Here is a 23,463-nt window from a genome sequence, read left to right on the forward strand (position 1 = left end):
GTGTTATATCGAATCCATGTGTTATTCTATGTAGAAAAACTGTTACAGTAAATAGAAAGACGTCTAGTTCGCGAGATATATATTTTTAATATTTTTATTTGACAAGATATTCACCTGTTTGTTGCATTTTTTAATAATTAACTAAAATTAATCCTGAATGGAAGACTGAAGGAAACTACAAGCGGCGCAAGAGATTTAGTAGAATGGGTCGTTTATAGTCAGACACGCGCTATCGGTCATAAACACTGGACAGTTGCCGACATTTAATACGAACTGTATGCGTTTCACTGTTTTTATTTTCTAGTTAATTTATCACAAATTTCGTATTTTATTCAACCATGTGTCTTCTACACATATTGTCTTATTTATTCTTTTACAAAAATACTTTTTCTTTAATCATGCTAAACGTAACTTCCAAACGGAACGAAGGTAGGAAATTACCTGTTATTAACGAAATATTCTATGGATTTGTACTTGATTTCACACTATTTTCGTATGTCATTTGACAATATTTAATTAAATTCGTAAAAATAAAAAATGATTCTTAGTGAAACGAAACAGGAGAAACTAATACCTCTTGGTACATTCGTTAACGTAAACAGATTTACAAATACTCTTCATTGAATTTCTCCAGAAACTAATCGTTTTTTTTTAAACACTCTTAATTTAAGATTGCAATTTTCATTGTTTATCAACGTCGTCAATAAAATGTAACTCATATAGTTGATCGTTAAAGAAAGTATTAGATTCACTAAAATGTTGTTGAAATTATAAAAATTACCGAATGTTAATGTTATTTAATAATTTCACTATATAATGCCAATGTTATGCTTCACAGAAACAAAAGTTCGTATCCTCATTTATTACGCAAACCTTCTGCATGAAAATTAAACTGACGCAATTAAAACTTTCACCACAAGTACGTGCACGTAGGCAAAATAGAAATTTTGCATGAATAGCTGCATCTTACGATGCTTAGCAGACCTAACCAGTTATTAGAAGGCGATTTTGCACGCGGCGTGACACCTATTCACGGATACGAGACAGAATAAAAGCGATAAATCCTCGGACGTCTGCCATGAACCGATATATCCTCCGACTATGAAACGAGAAGCGTCTTAATAACGGTAATTAAATTTCCCGACACCGGATAGGGGATTACATTCACTGACAATCGTAAATTTCGAGCTGTCGTGACAAGCGTGTACATGCGTCAGACATCTCGCTTGGTTGGTTCGTTCTCGACGAGAACATCCTGTTGACAGGCTTGTAATTACTCCTGACGTTACGATGATTTCATTCGATCCGTAAAGTTACTTTCAACACAGTCGTTTGGACGATTAAACGTCTGAAATTTCTACAATCTTTCTTTCCCGTCGCTTCGATTAAACTGAATCTTTTACGAAAAATTTGTACACAAAATATATGGCGATATTTATATCGATAGTAGATATCAAAATAACGAAGCAAGTTTGTTACAGAAACTGTTACGCCACGAGGCTTACCATAGGCCATGTTCGTAACCGTCGCTCTTGGTACTATAGTGTCGCAGACTGATCGTCTTATAGCACCGGCCAAATATATACAATGTAGCGACAAGCGCATAGTTGTCATCAAGCAGCGAGTTCTAGAAACATCGATTCTCCTTTGGTCCGTTATTCATCTACACAAAGAAGGTGGCATACGTGATGATAGACGCGAACGGTGGCGTGACCAGAGCGTAGTGGGGGTCGTCTCCGAGAGAAGACAAAGAAAAAGATGGAAGGGCAATCAGTATCATTTGAGGATTCAGACGGAATGCATCGAGAGGTTCTGACCGATAAAACCAAAGTCGCTTAATCTAACGAATATATCAAGAAATATCAAAAAGTCGGGTCGAATTCCTGTGTCAAACTAATTGTATTTATCATTAAATAATTTGTGACGTGCTCGTTATAATATTAAATATTGTTAAATATACAAGTTTATATTAACCCTGTTAATTCAGTGTTAAACTCATTTGAATCACCTCTGTTATCTTAATTGAAACAGGGGAACGACTAATTCGCGGCATTGATTATCGGCGTAGAATCGTAGCGAGGATTTACGCCTCTCGCTGACGTGTTTTCCTCGCGACCGCGTCTCTTCGCGAATGGTCGAAACAGAAACGTCGTCTGCGATTTATTTTCCAAATCATGAACAATAGTATCTTACACTAGAAATACACTGGTATCAATGAATCAGTAAAATCTTCCTCTCTATCTGACTCACATTCCATGTTTCTCGCTCCAATGTAATAGTCGGAATCCTATTCGTGTCCTACGTCGTTTGTTTCAATCCCTGATGTTACAGGCGAATGCCAAGAACTGCGAAGTCTCGAATAAGTTGGCTGTATGTGTGTTCGATGCTTTAGGTCAATGTTAGGTAAAACAGCGCCACAAGGCGTTTTAATGTCTTTGCTTTTTGCCTAATTTGTTTTTGAGAAACTGATACATCTTTTAGGTACTCTTTTAATATTGATATTATATTTTTCTTGATATCCAATTCTCATAATTTATTTTGATAAATCTTCTTCTAATTATTTTTATTTATCACAGTGCTTCTGTATATTGTGACAATTTTTCCGGAAAAAATTGTAATAAAAATATTTAAAATATAAGAAATAACCGCACCAAATCTGTCGAAAATAAAGGACCGTGCGCTGAAACTCTTTCGAGGCTGTTTTACCATCAACCTAAAACGTCGAACGCACGTACAACAGCCAACTCGTTCGAGATTTCGCATTTCTTGCCCCATCTCCTTATTAGAATACATTACGTATTACCACGAGCATACTAGTCATAAATAATTTCAAACTAGTGTAGTATCATGCATGAAGGACCTGGGTTGTGCGGATTATAAACAAGCGGTTGCTGAGCATGTACGAAGTGAGGTTAAGACAAAAGACGAGGGGTTGCTAGGGGACAATAAACGAATTAACAGCTGTACGAGTTGAGATGTCAAAGAGTGCGGATTGCGTTGATAAGGGTCGTTGGTTAATTACTTAGCTGTGTTAATTATTATACGTTTGCTGCGGTTGGTTCATGTTTAACGAACATTATTTTCTGTTCAATTAACACCTGCTCAATCTACTTATCATTAATAAACCAACTATAGTAGTTACGATACTACACTAGTCTTCTCTAAATACAACCCAGAGCTAAACCAATTAAATTAGAAAATTAATTTCTTCAAATAATTCGTACTCCCTGACACGAGCTTAAAATTCCAATCGAAAGTGCCGGCAAGTCCAAAAGCGAAAATATATTCACCGAGGTAGATCACAGAAATAGCGATCGCTGTGTAACATTTAGAACGGCGAGGAAAAATGAGGAAGGAGAACCGGGCTAAAAGTTAAGCAGAGGAAATATTCATCGACTGAACGACCCAGAAATATTTATTCGCCTCTCGTTTCGGCTACATTCGGAATTAACGTAAACACTGGTATCTCGAACAGGCCGCGATTACTCGATCCTCGAGGATCGTTGTATGTAGCCCCGTGAGATTCACGGAAATACCAGCCAACGCGGAAACGTAGAATATCCTGCGAATTTCTGGCGCGCTGCATGCTTCATTCTTTCTCTTTTTTTCTCTCTCTCTCTCTCTCTTTTTTTCTTTTTTCATTCTATCTCTCACTTTTTGGTTTCGTCTTTTTCTAGATTTTTCGTCGTCCGATACGTCGAGTAGATAGAGAACGGAATATTCCACGACTTTTTGTATCGTTGCGCGGTAATCTCGCATGCAACGGAGCTTCCATTAAGGATTACGCGGCACGACCACGTTATTGAAACAGGAAGCGGCGCGCCGCCGAGTGAACGAGGTGCCGGTAATCGAACCGGAGCTGCACCAGACATTCATAAATATTTGAACGTTTGCTTCGATTTTTGCTAAGTTTTCGGCGAACTCCTTCTTGCATAGAAAGAAGAAATCATGAACGTACGAGCCGATCTCTTCGGGACAGAATTATCAAAATTATCAATGAAAGGTAGAATTTCTGGCGAAGAAATTGAAATGAAAAATATTTGTTACAGGGGGAAATAATGATCTTTATTTTGAATATGGTGTAAGTCCATTTTCCTTTTGCTGAAAATTGTGGATCCTAATCGCCGAAATAAATTTATAGGAACACTTAGATTACACTTAGAATTGATATCAAAATTATTTAGACATGTATTAATTTTATGTGCTAGACTAGGTTAGCTGCGTAGTAGCGATAGTTGTATGTGAATATCAGTGTGTGGAAGTATGTGTGTGCGCAGCGTCTCGAAAACAAAGGAATGTAAACTGTTCAGTCAATAGTCTGCTACGGAGGAAAGTGAGACGCGTGCAAGTGTGTATCGATGAATATCTTTGAAATCGTTTATCAAATAAATATATAACTATTCTAATATAAATTCTAAGTGCAAATTTAGTGTTCCTATACCATTATTTCGGCTATTAAGATCCAAAATTCTCAACAAAAATAGTTTCAGATTTATTTAATATGCGATTTACAAGATCTTCGTCGATACACATTTGCACGCTTGCAAACACTTGCAAACAGTGATCTGTTTTTCGAGACGCTGTGCATGTACATACTTGCACACACTCATACTCATATAAATATGTCACTACTATGCTGCTAATCTAGTGCAGCACATAAAATTACATATATCTCGATATCTACGTTAGATACGATAGATTAGAATGAAACATACGATAATCATTTATTATTCACGTTATAGTACCGCACCAGAATAATTTACTTATAATTCTCGATGAGAAATGATTGTAAACTACTTCCAAATAAAAGAAAGTCAATACCTTTGTTTTGGGATATTGCTAAACTACAGATTAAAACAAACTACTGTTTTAAGATTTAAATAATAAGTTGGCCAGAAATGAAAAGTTCACGTTAAAGCGAATACGTAAATTTTCCGCTTTTTCAAATGTTTCAAAAAAAGTCGACACACCAATTTCGAAATGAACTGTCCGTATAGTGGCTTGATCAAAAATTATTCAAACACTCAGAGAAGTTGAGCAAATTCGTAAAATTTTGCTTTGTAGTTCTCTGGTAGATTTCTTTTTATGCAGGAAAGAAGTCTTCAACGCGTATAGATTTCATGCGAACAGGGTCATCGATGATTCGGATATATAAAACTCGTATCGAAGAAATCAATATAATGCAAGAGAGCAGACGAACAGACTCTTCTTCGTAGATTTTAACAAAAGCCATTAAGATCCTCGGAAACTCGGTACAATAAATCTGATAAATTTATGTGGGAGATGATGAACTGGTCATCTTAAACACTCTGGTGGTCCTATGTAGTGTTGAGCCTTTCTGCTTCACTGGCGCAGCACAATGTGAAAGAAAATTCATGGAAGAACACGACATACGGGAAAATTTTCATTTTACAGATCACTGATCCTATTGTTACGAAGAATGGGATAAATATTATAGATCTAACATAACTGCTTCGCTATCATATATGTATTAGGTCGTCCGAAAAGTTTCTTTCGTTTTGTAAGGAAATAATGGAAGCACAACATTTTCCGTTTCATATTATTTTACCGAATTACGTATGATCCATTTTGTTCTATCAAAATAAAGATCACAACGTTCGACAGATTAGGTTCCATGTTTATATAAAGATTAATCGTTGTAAAGACGTGTTTGTAAAAGAAAGACATTTTTCGGACAATCTAATATAACACACAGCTTCTTTATACTTCAAATTTTACAGCAATATATTTGCTAATTTAAGTGGTACATACGATTGGAACAAAATCATTGTTCAACTAAGAGCATACTGTAAATAAAATGTTAGTAAATGCATTTAAATTATTGGAAATAAGACTTACATATATATATATATTTTTTAATGAATATAACAAGGTAGAAAGACCAATAATATATAAATGTTCTATGATGAAAGGATGTTGGTAAATATGTACATGAGCAAGCTCTTCTTCATCGTTCTACTACAGGAAGCTCTTCATCTGGTCCCTATTTTTCCTTGTCAGGGCTAAATAAGAAATAAAATAGTAAAACGCGATGATAAAATTCTCTGAATACAAGCTTAAGAGGTTTAAAAGCACATAAGTAGCATCCATGATGTCTCCACGTCGAAAAATGCTGAAAAACTTGCAGCTCTGCACGTACCAAAGAAGCTTCTAAAATTGATATTAAAATTCTATTTACATCTTTAAAGTGTACACGTTTAAACTTTGTTGTAAATTCACACTCAATTAATATTCCTAGCAATAAACTTTGACGCTTTTCAATACTAAATCTACGAGTATCTCTTCTTTCTTCTTCGAAGAAATAGAATTTAAATATTGTAATAAAAATTAAAACTCATGAGACTTTCACTGCCTGGATTGTCACTGTTCACAGTGCTATATTTAGCACTGATACATTAACGCTGCTTCATTTAACATTGAGACTCTCGGAAAAGAGCTGTGTCCAGAAGAAAAAGAATTTCGACGTTTTTGCCAGCAATAGCAATTGGCTCCATCAGAGTATCGCACTGATTCTGGTGTCCATTTGGAAAAACAATTTAGGAATGCTGTCCGACCGATCCGGAACTCTCAATCGGAAGTCCTCGCCATCCTGATCACCGTTCCGGAACAGCCAGACCTACATAGAAGACTGTTTTTCCAGGCACACGCCAGAATCAGCACGACTAACAGCACTACGTGCAGTGGACAACAATCTAAATAATCATTGTGTCAATCTGTAAATAAGTGATATATACGTAAATAATAATTCTCCTGAAAATCGTCAGAAGATTAATAAAAATCATTTGCATGTTAAAATGTAGTCACTTGAAAATTAGGTCACTCGTTCGTTGTACATTCCTCTCTGACAATTTTTGTCAAACAATGTTCTATACAGCCTGAAATATGAAGAATTTGCGCAAAGGTATGTGTAATTTTTATTTCCAATTTACAAATTTCTTTCTTCCTCTAAGGAGAAATTTAAAAATCAACGGCTCAGTCTATCCCGTAATTTTTTTCTGCTATAAACTGGAAGTTTTCTAATTTTTTTTTTTTATTGATATCCATCCGTAATCGCGTTGTAATTGAAAAGTGAATTTCCGACCACCGCATTTATTCCGAGAGAATTTTAAAAGTTACGCAAAAGCTCCGTTCTTTACTAAACGTCGGCATAGATTGATCTGCGTATGAACTTACGAAAAAGTAGGAAGATAATTCCTACTTTTGTTTATTTTACATTATTATTATTATTTCTATTATTTTGTTTATTGGCATTGTTCACTTAAACGTCGGCGTTGTTAAACAATGAAAAAAATATTGAAGATATTTCAACAAAAGCAAGGAGTAGGAAAAATACCAACAAAGCTTCGATAAACATACTTTTGTTTATTGTAAATCCTCTGATGTCGAGTTTCAGGAAAACTATAAATTATACGCATTTTTTAATCTTTTTCCTGAACCCTCGTTCAAATGTGAAATGTAAGAACGCAGCCTACGAACATGCGAACTTGTCCTGCGAACATGCGTACCTGATCTGCGAACATGGACGCGAATGTGACCTGTAAAAGTGCGGATGTGACATGCGAACGTGACCAGAACTTCGATTTTTGTCCCGAAACCTCATTCAAATGCCGCACTATACGACATTCTGACGAAGCCAGCTGAAATATTGGCGAAACGTCGGAATTCTTTTTCTTCTGGACATAGCTCTTTTCCGGAAGCCTCAAGCAACGTTAGACGAAGCAACACTAACCGTATCATTGCAAAATGTCAGTTTTCGATCTATGTTTCCTGAGTTTTTCTTTAATTCAGAATGGTGTATCCCATATATCATACGAATCTCGAACAGCTTCATTTTGAACACCCTGTACAATAGATAGACTGCGGATTCTTCTAAATTTATAGGAAACTTAAAGATACAAAATATGTAAAATGTAGTTCTTTGTGTAATATTAGATTGATAGAACAATTTTCTATCGAGACCCTATTTTTGTTAATTATATTCTCGAAAATATGAATTTCCATAAAAATCCATAATCTACGATAATAAATGTGAAGAATATAAAAATCTTCCCAGCCAGTAATTTTACTAAAAAAAAAATCTTCAAATGCCTGAAAGACACAAGAATCATTGTGCACTGATCCATTCGTCTCTGACTGAAAAGTAAATTGTTAATAACGTCGCTCAGAGGAATATGAAAGATGCATGGCATTATGGAATAACTAAAATAGGAGGATTACGAGTGCAACATAGCCGTCCACTTTCTGACATTTACAGTGATAACACGGGCCGTAATAGCACGGCTGAAGTAATAGCTTCTCTCGGCTTCCATTTAAACACCACGGATAAAGCACGTGGACAGCGCGTGTCTGTGTGCGGCTCATGGTTTATCTAATTATAAGGGCGCTCGACTTTAACCCTTTTGTCGCTCCCTCTCAACCAGCCACGTTTCTTTTATTATTTTTTCTTTCATATATCCCTCTTCAATTTCTTTCAAACTTCTTTAAACAAATAAATTTGATAAACGTTACCGAGAAACTTATATCGTGTTCTTTTTAAATTTCTCTAGATCGCTTAAGATAAATATTATACAAATTTATATCGCGTTTGCAGATGTTAATACGAACCTTAACACGAGGTTAAAAGCTATCGGTGACGTTTGCCGTTGTTAAGAGCATTCGTCAAACTTTTGTTGCGTCGAACGGCCGTGCGTCCAGTAAGGAAATCAGGCCGGGAAACAGCGTTCTAGTGAAAGAAAGGAGAATAAAAAGGGAAGAAAAATGACGCTCGCACAGGAGCAACCAGAGATTTTTATCGAAAGTTCCTACTGTGCATGGCAAGCATGAAATTCGTTCGTAACTGGTCACCATTCGTATTTCATTTTGTTTTTTACAGTACGACATCTGTACAGGAAATAAAGTCCATTTTGCATTACATCCTTGAATTTCGCTCCTTAAACTAATCTGTTTCTGAAATATTCTAAATAGTTGGGTACTTTCCAAACAGATTTCGTAGGTCAATTTAACCGCTCGTTTTATAATTTCTTCAGCTTTGCTGTACGAACAACGCAATGTCGAGCGATTTAATGATGAAATATTATATATACATCATTTGTATCGGACAATCATCAGGTAAATGACACTTTAACGTATACAAAGCCTTAGGAAAGTATTGAAAATTCTTACAAACTTCTTACGTATATCGTGCAAAACCTAAACGAAATATCACTATCGTCATTATATTGGTAAAATTTGAAATGAATCTGCGAATGTAAAGCTGGAAGATATTTATTCGAAGAGATTCGCAGAGATTGCCAAATATTTGAACGGTCAATTATTCGCCGTATCAGTAAGTCGCGATATGCAGTGAAGTCATCTTCGTTGCTGATTATACGTTTAAAGCTATTATTCATGCTGTATATTAATTTTTTCGCTGATAAGCGAAAATTCCCAACTCCCAAAATTTAAAAAATTATGGAACTTTGTTATGCAATTGCTTTTTTACTTTTTACCATTTTACTAAATTCACCCTGGGAGGGCGAAGTCGACCCCTGAAAATTCGGGTATTTTCCGATTTTGCGTCATAACTGATAAACCGTACGAGATAGAGGAAAAATTTTCAGACAAAAGTTACATTAGGTTTATCATTCGATTAAAAATGAGAGATCAATTTCAACCCCTTAGACAGAATGAATTTTGACAGCAAAACAAATTCTACATATCATTGCATTTACTGGTTGACGATCTTCTCTTGCAAACGTATGTTGGCAATAAATATCTTGTAACCTGTACATGCATTTCTGATCTCAAATTTTACTATCACTCTGCTCTGATATACTATCTATATATATACTATCTACTATGACATACTATCGCTCTGATCGCGCCACGCTATAGTGGCGATAATAAATTTTCGAAAAGTTTCGTACAATCCACGTAATATATTCATAAAGCAAAATTCGCTGATAAATGTTCGAATACTTTCGAATACTTTCGCGTAAATCGTAACTAGGTGCAACTAGAAACTACTATACCGTGCTACAACCCCGTCTATTTCAGTCCAAATATTCTTGAACTATTCTTAGTAATAGTCTCTTTAAAATAACGTTAATTCCATTCGAACAAACGGTATCTGTAAAATCGATAAAACACGAGAGCCAATATGCAGAACGAATGAATCAGCTTACACGGATACTCTTCTAATAAATTCCCTACCCATCACACCGATACTTTACGATAAATTCCAACGATGTTTTCAATTATTCCGATAGAAACGCGATCGAACGTGGCTGTTTAAAAATACCGTTCCACGTTAACAACATCGGCAGTCGAATTTTCGTCCGACACGTGGAAAGATCGACCAACGTGCGCGCGATCAAACCTTGTCGAATAATAATTACGGTGTTGGCGGGTCAACAACGCCACTCCGATAATAATCCGGCCCCTCTCAGCCTCGTTTCCCAGTTTCGAGAGGCGATCCTGATAGACGCGTTTCGATACTCGATATTCCGTTCCTCTTGTCCTTCTGTCTACCTGGAAATTCTATTTGGCTGTTTGCTTATGCCAAAATACAGATGCGTTTAGGATGTACCTGTAACCTACCCTGGCTGCACGCAGTCGGACGTAAATCGAAACTGCTACACGAGCGTACGTTTGCGCGACGAACGTATGGAAAAATAGTGGAAAAGAGTTTCCCATGAATACAATGCAGGGAACATCGCAGCGTTCTTTATATATTTGAAATTCTTTCTCGTTTTATTCGATTCGTAGAATTTTATTCTCTACCCTGTTCGTGGAATTTTTTAATGGATGAGTTCGGTTGCGATATTTTCCGAGCTTGTAAATCTCAGCCTGGAAATCTTCGCTACTAGATATTGTTAATATTGCTTATTTTATTTGAATTCGCAACGACTACCATCCTCGTTATCGGCCAGAAATTCTTGTTAACATCGATCGAATCACAGCTATTATCTTCTTTCGTAATTTTCAAGCGGATCTTTAATAATCCGACTTGTTTTACGAGTGTTTTAAGGGGGGGCTAAGGTTAATTCGTACAAAACTAAGGCATGTTTTTGTGAATTATTTGTGACGACACAGTTAAAATCTCTTTATTAAAACCAATAGTACATTAAAGTATGACATTCGAAGAATATTGTATAAAATTTTCACGGAGAAATATTAAAAAATACGGCAATAGCAGCAATTATTCGGACGTGTCTCGGAAAGAGATAGAATTGCTCATAATTTGGCGTTGGATCATTTAAAGTCAAAAAATCAAAGTTCATTCGTTAGGTAACAGTTTTCCCCGGGTAACGCTGGGAGGGTTTTTCGAAATTTCAATTTTTCACTTTTTTGGAACACTTTGAAGGGAAAATTAGCCGCAAATTTTCGCAAAATCGACTAATTTTCCCTTCAAAGTGTTCCAAAAAAGTGAAAAATTGAAAAGCCGCAAATTTTCGCAAAATCGGTCAATTTTCCCTTCAAAGTGTTCCAAAAAAAGTGAAAAATTGAAATTTCGATAAACCCTCCCAGCGTTACCCGAGAAAAACTGTTACCTAACGAATGAACTTTGATTTTTTGATTTCAGATGATCCAGCACCAAGTTATCAGGGGCACCGCAATTCTACCTTTTTTCCGAGACACGTCCGAATAATTGCTGCCATTGCTGTATTTTTTAATATTTCTCCGTGAAAATTTTATACAATATTCTTCGAATGTCATACTTTAATGTACCATTGGTTTTAATAAAGAGATTTTAACTGTGTCGTCACAAATAATTCACAAAAACACGCCTCAGTTTTGTACGAATTAACCTTAGCCCTCCCTTAATGCAACAAGAAATAATAAGAGAAAGCACGTAAAAGTATAGAAAATTCTGCTACTTTTTCCATTCTCATTGTTGCAACAAGAAAATAATAGAATTGAAAGATCTTGACGCGGACGTGTAAATTTCACATTCGTCGACCCGGTACAAATAGATTTTTAAATTTCAGCATAAAATATCAAATCTACAGAGACTAGAGAAGCTCTATCGAGCTAAAGAGATGACAGAGAATTGCAGTACACGTAGCACGCGATGATAATCGCTTTTCTAAAAGCACCGTCAAAGTCAAACGATTCCAATGAATATATCAAATTTCAGTGGCCACTTCCCAGACAGACAATTGAAAATCGTCCCTTTCGTACGCGACGAAACGAAAACAAGAACTTCAAAGAAACTTCGCCCACGTGTATCGCCGTGTTACTCTAAATTCGCATGAAACACGCGTGACACCGAATCATGCTCTACAGCTTTTGTTCGTTCGAACGACCACGTCCGACAAAAGTATCCCTGGATAGGTTTTGTCGCTTTTTGTTTGGCAGAAACGCGTGCCCCGCTTTGACACGAGGTCGCCGGTGTTTGCATTTTTCATTACTCGAGCCAGCAAATTCAAAGGGGGCGACGTAACAGAACCCTTTTCCCTTCGCGTTTCTTGTTTTCTATGATAATCCGGCCGCGAAAATCGCCACGCTCAGCAGTATCCTTCACCGAAATTACGAATTCCAAGTGGGGCCTGTGTCTTGATCAGCAGCCCTCCATCGGCTCTTCTGTATCCTTTCACTGCCTTTTCACGCCTCTCTCTCCCTTTTTTCCTTCGTCCTATTTCAAGTATGCTCTTGATCAATCGTTTATCTCTTTCGATAGGAAGGTTTATCATGGTGTAGGTAAAAGATGATAAAATCAGAAGGATGTTGGTTGATTTTTCATTATACTACTGTGTAATGAGTGATATTGTAAGCAGTGAATATATGCAGTGTATTCTTTGTACACACTGTACATATAAAAAATAATGTTAATGTATCATTTATAATAGAGAACGTTTTTGAACAATTTGTTAATAATTTACTTCGCCCATTGTAGAAAATCATGAAACAAAGTAAATATTAGGTTGTCCGAAAAGTTTCTTTCGTTTCATAAGGTGATAATAGAAGAACGACAATTTCTGTTTTATATCATTTTATTGAATTAGCTATGATCCATTCCGTTATATTTCTATTGTTATTTTCTTGCATAATTCAATAAATTAATATAAAACAAAAAACATTGCCTTATATAAGGAAAGAAACTTTTTGGGCAACCTAATTTTTATTAGGTTAATTTTTATTATCATCCTTTTGGATGATACTGTTTGCATCGTAGATGATATCGTTTAACTGATAGTATCAGGTTGTCCCATAAGTTTCTTTCGTTTTGTAAGGAAATAATAGGTGAGCAACATTTGTTGTTTTATACTATTTTATTATATTACGTGTGATCCATTTTGTAGTAATAGAACAAAAGCAGAACTGTACATACGTAAATAAAATAATATAAAAGAAAATATGTTGCCTATCTATTGTTTCCTTATAAAACGAAAGAAACTTTTAGGACGATCTAATATTTTACACTAACATGATACTGTTTACGAGTTAGAGTGATATTAGAAGAATTATCATGGGATTGGATAAATATAAAAGAACACCTTGTGGTTTTTGTTTCGTTGAGTATTATCAAAGACCTGACAAATATATGAACTATTTTCAAAATTTGGTGATATTAGAAGAATTATCATGGGATTACGAGTTAGAAGAAATCTCCATTTGCACTCCGGTTGTTCAGCTGTACTAAGAACAGTACTTGAACAAAACTTTGTATCAAACAATGGTTACGATAATTACATACTTGATGAAAACGAGGAATTACACGTTGCGTAGGTGGAAGCTGCGGCAATTCGGATATTTCACGATCCATCCAAATTTCACTTGGCCGATTCCTGTGAACGTTGAAGTTTGGCACGTAATTTGAAAACGATCGATAACAGACTCGGGGGTTATTTGTTAATTTAGTAGAGAGGCCGCAACTAAGACCAACTGTTTGACTAGCAACATTGAAGTGAATTGCAAACACCCGAATGCCGAAATCGGCTGGCTATTCGTTTGCAACTCTGGTCGCATAATATTTGCGCGTGCTAATGCGTTTGAAGAAGTTATCGGTGTTAAAGTGATCCGCGACACGGTAATACGAGCCAAATAACGCGTAAAATGGGAAATTTGCTTAACAAAAACCGTGGATGCTGGTGTGCCCGACCAGCCGGTGCAAATTACCAAATGAATTACAACATTTTTGCATATTTTAATGTGCATTAATGTTGCACTTTTAGCGTATGTATCGTATCCGTTTTAATTCGTTGAAAATCGCAATACGCCAATTAATCAATGCGTCGATATTCTCTTTAATTGCGCACACGTAAAATGAATAAATAATTTACTCGAAAACCTATCGTATATATGTGTAGGTCGTCATTTTCTATATCGAATCATAGGAATATAAATGAAAGGAAGAACTATCATTGAGTGGCACACGAACAACACCTTTCGCAATGTTAAAATCGTTCGAATATAATTTTCTATTAAGCGAATCTTCTATTCAGAAATTTAACGATATTGCATGGTTTCTTTTGAGCGGATAAATCGATATCGGGCGAATTTTTATTAAATAATTAAATCAATATCGGGCCTCTTTGTCCAATGAAGGAGCTGATATTCGAGATCGTAAAGAACGTTCGAGACCTTGTGGTAAGATTCCACAAATTCTAAACTTTCTACTTTCAATGGAAATTTCGATTAATTTACATGTAAGCAACAACGCTTCAAAGATTAAATATTATGATAAAAATCAGGCATTATATTATACATATAATCATAGAAATTATGTACACACAAATAAATATCTTCTCCTATGAAGAATTGTCCAAAATTTCATGACAATGTTTGGCAACTACCGACACACGTTATTATTCTCTGCTTGCTGTATTTTATTTCTCTTCGAAAGGAAACAAAACGCGGAGCAAATGCATTAAAAAAATTTCCTGGATTTATCAAAGAGCGTTCAGACGATCAATATTCTTGCCAATGTTATTTCCAATATTTAATTAAAAGCAGCTTAAGCCTCTCAAAATTATCGTACGTGAGACTCTCTAGACGATCAATTGCATATTGTCAATATGCGATTACCTAAAATTTCTTTTTTATTATTTAATTTGTACTTTACAATTTGTCCAGCTGGACAATAATATCCATACACATAATAAAACAGTAGGAGAGCTGCGTCTATACGTTAAATAAGAAAAAGAAATGAAACAATCGTTCAGGAACGACCCATAAGCTATAGAATCCGAGAAACTAATTTTTGTGGAACTTGTGTCTGTCCGTTTGTTTGTCTGTTTGTACTCGCATCACGAAAAGACTGCTGAAGTTTCCTCTGCTGTATGATGTCTATAGCGTATAGTATGTTAGTAGTTAGAAAAGAAAATAGGATATGTCTCATCTCGATCCGTATCGTAGAAGCTAAGAAATAGCTTGGTATCTGAGTTGTATGCTTTCTCGTGTTCCATAGAAGTGAAACAACGATGCTTATTGTTTACATCGTGTTTGTTCCGAAATCGAGCCTTTTGCTAATTTAATATCTTTTATTACGGAGAATAATCCAACCGTTGACATAAAAGATATGCAGAAATTCATAAAAATTCATCTGCTTAAAAATCGTTGCGTACATCAATGGGCCAGCTCGGAAGTAAAAGGTACAATAGTTGACAATATTATCGATCGCCTGAACACTGCTTTAATGTTTCCGAGGAACAAAGAACGTTTCGTATCTTGGTTGGAAAAATAAACGAATTCGATACAGCCGAGAGCAACGTAGTTTGAAACGCAGAGCAAATGTAAAAAGTTAATTTCAATATCATTCCGCGTTCTCTCGGTTCTCTCTTTTTCCCGCGCTCAGTTTCAATTTATCAAAAGACACGATACATTTCATGTCTGGTGAAAAGGAGGAAAGCGAACGCGGAAAATTAATCTCAGCCCGTCCACTGTTTTCACGATTCTTACCTTCATTTTTAATTTCAATTTAGCAGGCAGTAAAAAAGCGACGAAAAAAGAAGTAAAGAGAGGGAGAGAGAGAGAGAGAGAGGAGAAAATAAAGATGACTGGTATTCGTGACGTGATCAAAAAGTCAATAGATTTGATTCAAGAAAGATAGATAAAAATGGCGTAAATGAAAAATTAATTTCAACATTCCACGTATCTGTACGGTATACTCCTCTCATGTTCTTCGTTTCAATTCATCGAGGACCCAATATATTTTATTCGACATCGAATAAAAGTATTTACGATTAAAACGATGTAAAAATATCGTTTAATAAAATTTGCCATTCATGAAGAGGACATTTTACTAAAAATAAATATTTGTTTTTGAACGAAATACACGATATAAGCTGCAGTAAAAATGTGTCTCATTTTTAACATATCGGTTAAATTACAACGGGTAACATTTTAAAGAAATTAGAAGACTGGGAATAACAGAAGGAAAAAATTAAAAAGAGACCAAAACAGAAAAGTGCAATCAACCGGTTGTTTAAGAACTTAAAAGAAAATAAGTTAGTTTAGAAGATCTAAAATATCTTTGAAAATCGATTAACTTTTCTTTGAATTTAGAAGCGATTGGAAGAAAATTCTCTGTTATGAACTTCTGTCAGTTAGTAACAATAATAATCAAATTCGAGCAATTACTATTTCCAGGAAAATGCTACAGAGAATTGAAGGTAAAGACTCGAGTTTGATTAACAATAACATTTCCCAACAACGAAATAACTACAAAGAGTATAAAAATTCAAACTATTAAAAAAATATATATATACATATCAAATACTCAACAATATAATCAAACAATATTTTACATAATTCTACAAGAACCACATTGTCTACAAGTTTCTTTCTTAAAGTATTTTTGATCTTTTAAACAACCCTTTGACGAAATAATAGATTTTCCAGGCTTAGAGAAAGAAACTATTTCTACAAAATAATTCTTAAACAAAAACGACCATCTCCTCCAATCAAGATGACACCGATCGATGTCTATGAATATTAAAAAGAACAGATCAATCGGCAACCTATCGTAATAAAAGATTGAAGAAGAATCTCGCGTCGAACATGAAAATCGATATTCCGCCGGTAATTTCCAGTTCCATCGTCCGAGCGAAAATCCCTTAAACACGGTTAATCCGTTGATTGGTCGGCGTACAAATCGCATTAGCACCGGCAGGAAGAGTTGTGTATCGATTTCTTCGTGCTCGGGATCCGTCACGCGACCTTATGCACCCAATTTCAAACGATTATTCGCTTTCCAACCTTTTTCTAATCTTCGTATTTTTTTCTCAGTTTGACAGTTTCATTCCCCTCGGCCTCGCCACGTTCTGCTTCGTTTCGAATCTGCTTTGACATCGACCCGGCCTGTTATTAGCAGATAATTGCGTTTATCTCGCAGTTGCTTCAAGCCATTACACAATGGGTGGAACGAGTTGTGCTTGCTTTGTGTCTGTTATGTTCGATGCGATGAAGATGAAAGACCGGGATTTTGGAGGAGGTTACTCGCGTCGGTGGAGCCAGACAGTTTTAATGGGGCAAATTTAATTACTCGAATACGGGCTAGCTAAATTGTCAGTTAGATTTTTGCCAGGTGGATAGCTTGTGGCGATGGAAGGGAGAGAATAGCGCAGCGAATGGGATGTCCTTTTGCAGGTCTTGATTAGTCTTTATGATTATAAAAATTTAGTTTAATTGCGTCGATATTGCTGTTAAAATTTGCTTGTTATTAAATAATAGAACTGTCAAAACTCATGAAAGTGACCGATTTTGGATCTTTCTGCTTGCATCGTTGCTGTAAACTTCCAAGTAATTTTTACTAAAATCGATATTGATTTTTATTTAGACAGACACAATTATGTTGATCTATTTAGTTTAGTTAATATCATTTGAATTATACCGATTTGTGCATAGTGCATTTAGATACATCTTACAAACCGGTAATTTTAAGATATACAGTGGCTGAAAGTATTGATACTTGCGTTAGCCAAGATTCCATGTTACTTTTCATTCTCGTAGCATGAAATGTTCGTAATCGTACTGAATCATAGGAAAAGATTTTCTACGATTCTAATCCTACACAACAATTATATCATTAATACCGCGTGAATAATTATATCAATCTACAGAGGTTCGCTTTCGTATCTTTTAAATGCAAATACCTCGAGTTTTGAGACAGCCTTGGCTCTCATAACTGGCAGGGTTCTCCGACCTCTAATATAATCAGAAGATAGATTGCTCAATCCCTTGAGTAACAATTAGAGCCCGCGAGAATCCTCCACGAATAATTACGTTCCTGGTATTTCCACCGCTCGTTCACAACGCGTAAAATCACTTATCCAGTCACTAAAAAAAATCTCGTCCTACCGAAGGACTCTGTATAAAAAGAAATGTTAATTACGTTATAGATATATTAAATGCATTGATATTAAAAATTATAGAAAAACCTTAAATCCATCCCTATATATATATACGCTACTGTACACAATAATACACACACACCATACTTTATTCGCAATCTTTATCTTCACTTTGCCATTGATTATTCAGTCGATATAGCACGAATTCATTGTACAACAAATTTTTAAGAATCCAGCTATCGTATTACGTTCGAGCATCACGTGTACATTTTACGAACGTAGGCCTCGCAAGACAGACAGGACGTGGATCGACTTTACGACGTACGCTGCTTTTGACGTCATGAATATTCATGCACTTTTACTACGCCGCTGTTCACCTCTGTCGTTCCGCGGCTACCTGAAATCCCAGATTCTAACAGTCACCTAGAGAATTTCGGTATTTTTCACAGTAAAATACAGCCGGTATTTTGTATATTCACGCCATACACGTGAATGGAAAAGACAGAAAACGATCGTAAATTCAGCAAGCAGCGAGCGAGAACGTTATAGCTCGTTTCAGTGTTTAAAACTGCGTCTAGACTAATTGTGACTAGTAAAACTAACGCGCTGACTACCACGGGTTCCCATCGGTGACACGCGTTTGCTTTACTACGATTGTTGCGAATTCTCGACTAAAGAGCAATCGATCGGTTAGGTCAAACCGATCGATCGATATCGCGTTCCTCGAATGACTTAACGCTCAAGGTGAAGGAGGTTTAATAGATCAAGCGTTAGAGTAATCCAGCACTGTATTTGCACTTGTTGTATAAAAGTAAAGTGTGATGTTATTGTGGCGGCACTTGTCACGTAAAATAAAAAGAAGGAAATCGAAGATGAAAAATAATACTAAAGGAGAAAGAGAGAATTTATTTCTTAACGCTTTGTTTACACTAATTAAAATTTACTCTCGAAATCCAGCCGTGATTTTCCAAGACTGAAGCTCTTACAACTTGACTTTCGATCGAATCCGATTCTTGTCCTTTGTCACTCCTCAATATCCCCACTATCCACGCGTTTGTTAGACGTCCGCGACCGTTGTCACTCACGTCTTCTTCTGGAACATTCGGCGGAAGGACCGTTGGGATATTGATGGCTCATTAGACCCTTCGCTTCGGCGATATACATTGTCGCCGATTGCCGCCACATCTTTATCTCCGTCATCAGCCTGTCACGTAAAGTCGAGGGTTGGATGATAAAATAAAATACCTGGGTCCTAGCACAACTATCAATTTTGCCTTTATTAAACTTTATGATGAATTCAGCAATCACAATGGAATATACACTGAATTAACACACATAAATCACAACTCACTCCAACAACTTTGTGTAAAACCTAGTTGCACTGATACGCCAAGTACGCGACCGGTCTAAGGGTAGAAACTGGGTAAAAGGTGTTGATTATTCTAAAGATAGAGAATGACTGACTTTTACTGAGTTTTCATACTTAGTTTTCATACCGCCACAACAATAAATAAATATTTAATTAAACGTTTTTATTATTTAATAATATTGTTTTTGTTATCAATAATTTTTTTAATTTTGAGTCCTAATATATTAACTTTATTGTTAGGGTGAGATGGATTAGGATTAATTTCTTATTGTTTAATTATTTATTATCAAAAGAATTTAGCTTTTAATTCAGGAATAATAACTGTAATTTTAAATCGTTTAGGTGATTCAAGATTATTAATAATTATTTGTTTTATAATAATTTTTGGTAGATGAAATTTAATTTTATATAATATAAATTTATTAATTTTATTAATATTTTTAGTTATAGTATTTAGAAAAAGTGCACAATTAATATTTATAATTTGATTACCTGCTGCAATAATAGCTCCTACACCTGTTTCTTCCTTAGTTTATTCTTCGACATTAGTAACTGCTGGAATTTATTTATTAATTAATTATGAAATATTAATTGACTTAAAATATAAAGAATATATTTTAATAATTTCAAGAATAACAATATTTATATCAGGTGTAATAGCAAATTTTGGAATAGATTTTAAAAAGATTATTGCTTTATCTACATTAAGAAATATCATAAATAGTTTTACTGATGTTGTGGCGGAGGAAATCTAGGGATGGCTGTGTCTGAGGCTACGAGATGAGCTGATTCGTTAGGGACAATTTTGTTTAGGAAAGCGAGAGCGATGGACATTGCTTTTGATTGGAGCACAAGAAGATAAGCATTGAGCATTTTATTAGGTCATCCTATAAGTTCGTGCCGACTTTTGTGTATACATTTCATGTGTCGATTTATAAACATACGGCGATAAGGGACCAATGCACTTGAAAAATGGGAAGAAGTTGTACAACGAGAGGGGGATTACGTTTTTCCATGAAACTGAAAGTATGTAAACAATCTTAACATATATAACCGCTCGAAAAACGGAACGAACTTATGGGATGACCTAATACATGCTACGTCCGATATCTGACAACGTCCGCTCGGGTTCGTCATGAAGAAACCCTTTGGCCAAATTACGAACAAATTGTTCGATGGCCGTTTATACTAAACGAGCTCATACCATACGACTGAATGCTTTTAGCCTTGTTCTATGTTCTTGGTCGCTTGGCGTAATCGCGCCTCAACAAGGTTGTAATTGTCTGTCCAATGGAGATCGTAAATCGAACTTAATCGCGTAGTCGATCCAAAGGTTAAATGTTTCGGACACTGATCGTTCATCGCAAAACCAGTACGGCTTCTGAAATGTCCCAACGACGCAAACTATCACACACACGTCGATAACATGATCGTTTGTAGAATTATTTCGATATTTGTCTTATTCAATGAATTACGTTTGGCGAACGCATAAACAAAAACTTTATTTCGGTGCGTTTTACCTTTACACTCGTCGTCCTTTGTACTTACCCACTCCACGACCTAATCCCATGAAAGATTTCTACAATAAAACTAAATTCCGCAGTTGACTGGTATATTTCTATAGATTCATTTTTGTAGAAGAAGATGGTGGGAAACATGGTTTTGCATTGTGCGAGAGTTATCTTGATTCTATAAATCTAGAGAAATCTGTAAAGTAAACGCGAGGCAATGGGAACGAATTTTTATTTGTATTTTTCGTAGCGTAATATCATAAAATCTGTAATTTCACGACCGATGAATGTTAAACGCAAAATATCAATAAAAAAGAAAGCTCAAAGGTACATGTTAAAAGTACACATATAACTATCCTTATCAAGCTCCCATTCCCATTTCAAAAATACATGAGAAACATCACATTCAGAGTACAAAATAACTTAAACGCGATGTAATCGAATTCTCCAATTTTTACTTTTATTTCTCATATACCAAATAATGATGAATTAGTAATGAATTAATATATATCTATGTATATTTAGTATGAATCACTAATCATTCCAGCTAAAGATTTGTATATTATCTAAACTTAGATAATAAACGAGAAAATATTCTTATCGGACTCGAATTTCCATAGGAAAGAGAAACAGCAAAACCACATCATATTTAGAATATAAAACAAACTAAATGGGATGCGCACATACGAGCCAGATAAAAATAGCTCCATTTTACATTTGGAAATCCCCACGTCGACGTTTCTTCTCCGCGCGTGCAAAACGTCCCCAACGACAAAAGGCCCCAGAGACGCCGCCGATACAAATCTTCGGCTATCATATACGTTGGCTGTCGCAGTGCGCTGCGAACAACATGCTGTTGCAAAACGAAATACAAAAAACAAAGGGAGTGGAAGTGAAAGGAAGAAAAAGGGAAGGAAGAGAAGAATGATTGTTAGACGACATGGAATTTTGCCACGAAGATCGAATGGTCGCGATAAATTCAACTGGAAAGTTTGTGGCCGAAGCTGCCACTGAAGGACGAGCAGCGCCTCTTCAACTTTTCGACATCGGCTAATACGCGACTCGGCTGGCAAAAAATGAAATTACGTGGCGGGGTTATGCACTTGGCCCCATTCCGTGGCCACCGGCGATAATTGAGCAAGTTGCGTCCGACAGAAACGTTTTTCACCGGAGTGTCAGCGACGTTTCGAGATGGCTTGATAAATTCACCGCCGATCCCGTAATCGTCCTCGTGTAATTAATTTCCCTGGCGTGAAGTAGGTGTTACATTTGAAATTCATTCGCCTGGTTTTATGTCCGGAGATTGAACGGATGATCTTCGAGGCTTCTTTCCTTTTTCTAACTGATGCGCTGCAATTCTTTTAAATCTTTTGTACAATATTCGTGAGCAAGATATTACGTCTGATAAGATACCAAGATAAAATATTATTCATTCGTCAACTACTGTGATGAAAGTTGAATAGAAAATTTTCTTATTAATTACATGAGATTCTTTTAAAACTTTCATATCTGTGAATTTCAATGCTGTGTTAACAAATTTTGTATACTCATAATCACTGGTGATATGATGTGGATGTTACTTTGCGATTAAAAATAAAAAATAAAATTTATATATTTTCAAAATTAAAGGTTTTGTCGTTTACACCATTTTTCTATACATATGTCTACTCGTTGATATTTTTCATACGTCACATGTTGTAATTATCAATATATCATATATGTCCATTCACTAGGATAAAAATCAATTGGACTAAAATTAAATTTCCTCGCTTAAACCATTTCTCCGTCTCTTCTTGTAGTTTCTACAAACTCGTTATAATATACACTCAATTCAGGAAATTTAAAATAGACTAAACCTCGTTTCATAAATGTTTCGTTCGATACCCGGAAAGGCGTCCGATCAAGAACTGACCCGGTTAACAGGTTACAGTAGCCAATTGCTATCAGAATGGAATATATCCGATAAGGTACTTAAAGACGCGACTAAAAATAAAAGCACAGATAAGTAAATGAAGGCGAAAGCGTCTCAAAGGAAACGTTATAACGTTCGAGCTTTATAAAAGGGGACGAGAATTACGTTAGCTACCCTTGAAAGAAAGACTTAACGACGTCAATCGAATAATCAACGCCATACGCTGTACAAAGTAGAGGAAATAATAATAGATTTAACGCGATTATGATACATCAACTATCCTCTGCCTTACTACGCATTTAGCTACGTTAATTAACCAACGAAATGAGATTACGCGGTCCCTGTGTTCGCACGCGCGCAAATATACTACGAACA

General features: G+C 35.7%; 1 long non-coding RNA gene across 1 annotated transcript; it reads right to left on the bottom strand.

The window, feature by feature from the left end:
• Positions 1-17,749: 17,749 nt before the first annotated feature.
• LOC125385693 lies at positions 17,750-19,005 on the bottom strand. The gene is made up of 3 exons (XR_007225247.1): positions 18,439-19,005; positions 18,099-18,312; positions 17,750-18,012 (listed from the first exon to the last, which is right to left on the bottom strand). It is a non-coding gene; the product is annotated as an uncharacterized LOC125385693 (long non-coding RNA).
• Positions 19,006-23,463: the final 4,458 nt, after the last annotated feature.

The sequence above is a fragment of the Bombus terrestris genome, chromosome 9 (assembly GCF_910591885.1).
Source record: "Bombus terrestris chromosome 9, iyBomTerr1.2, whole genome shotgun sequence".
Taxonomy (NCBI): domain Eukaryota; kingdom Metazoa; phylum Arthropoda; class Insecta; order Hymenoptera; family Apidae; genus Bombus; species Bombus terrestris.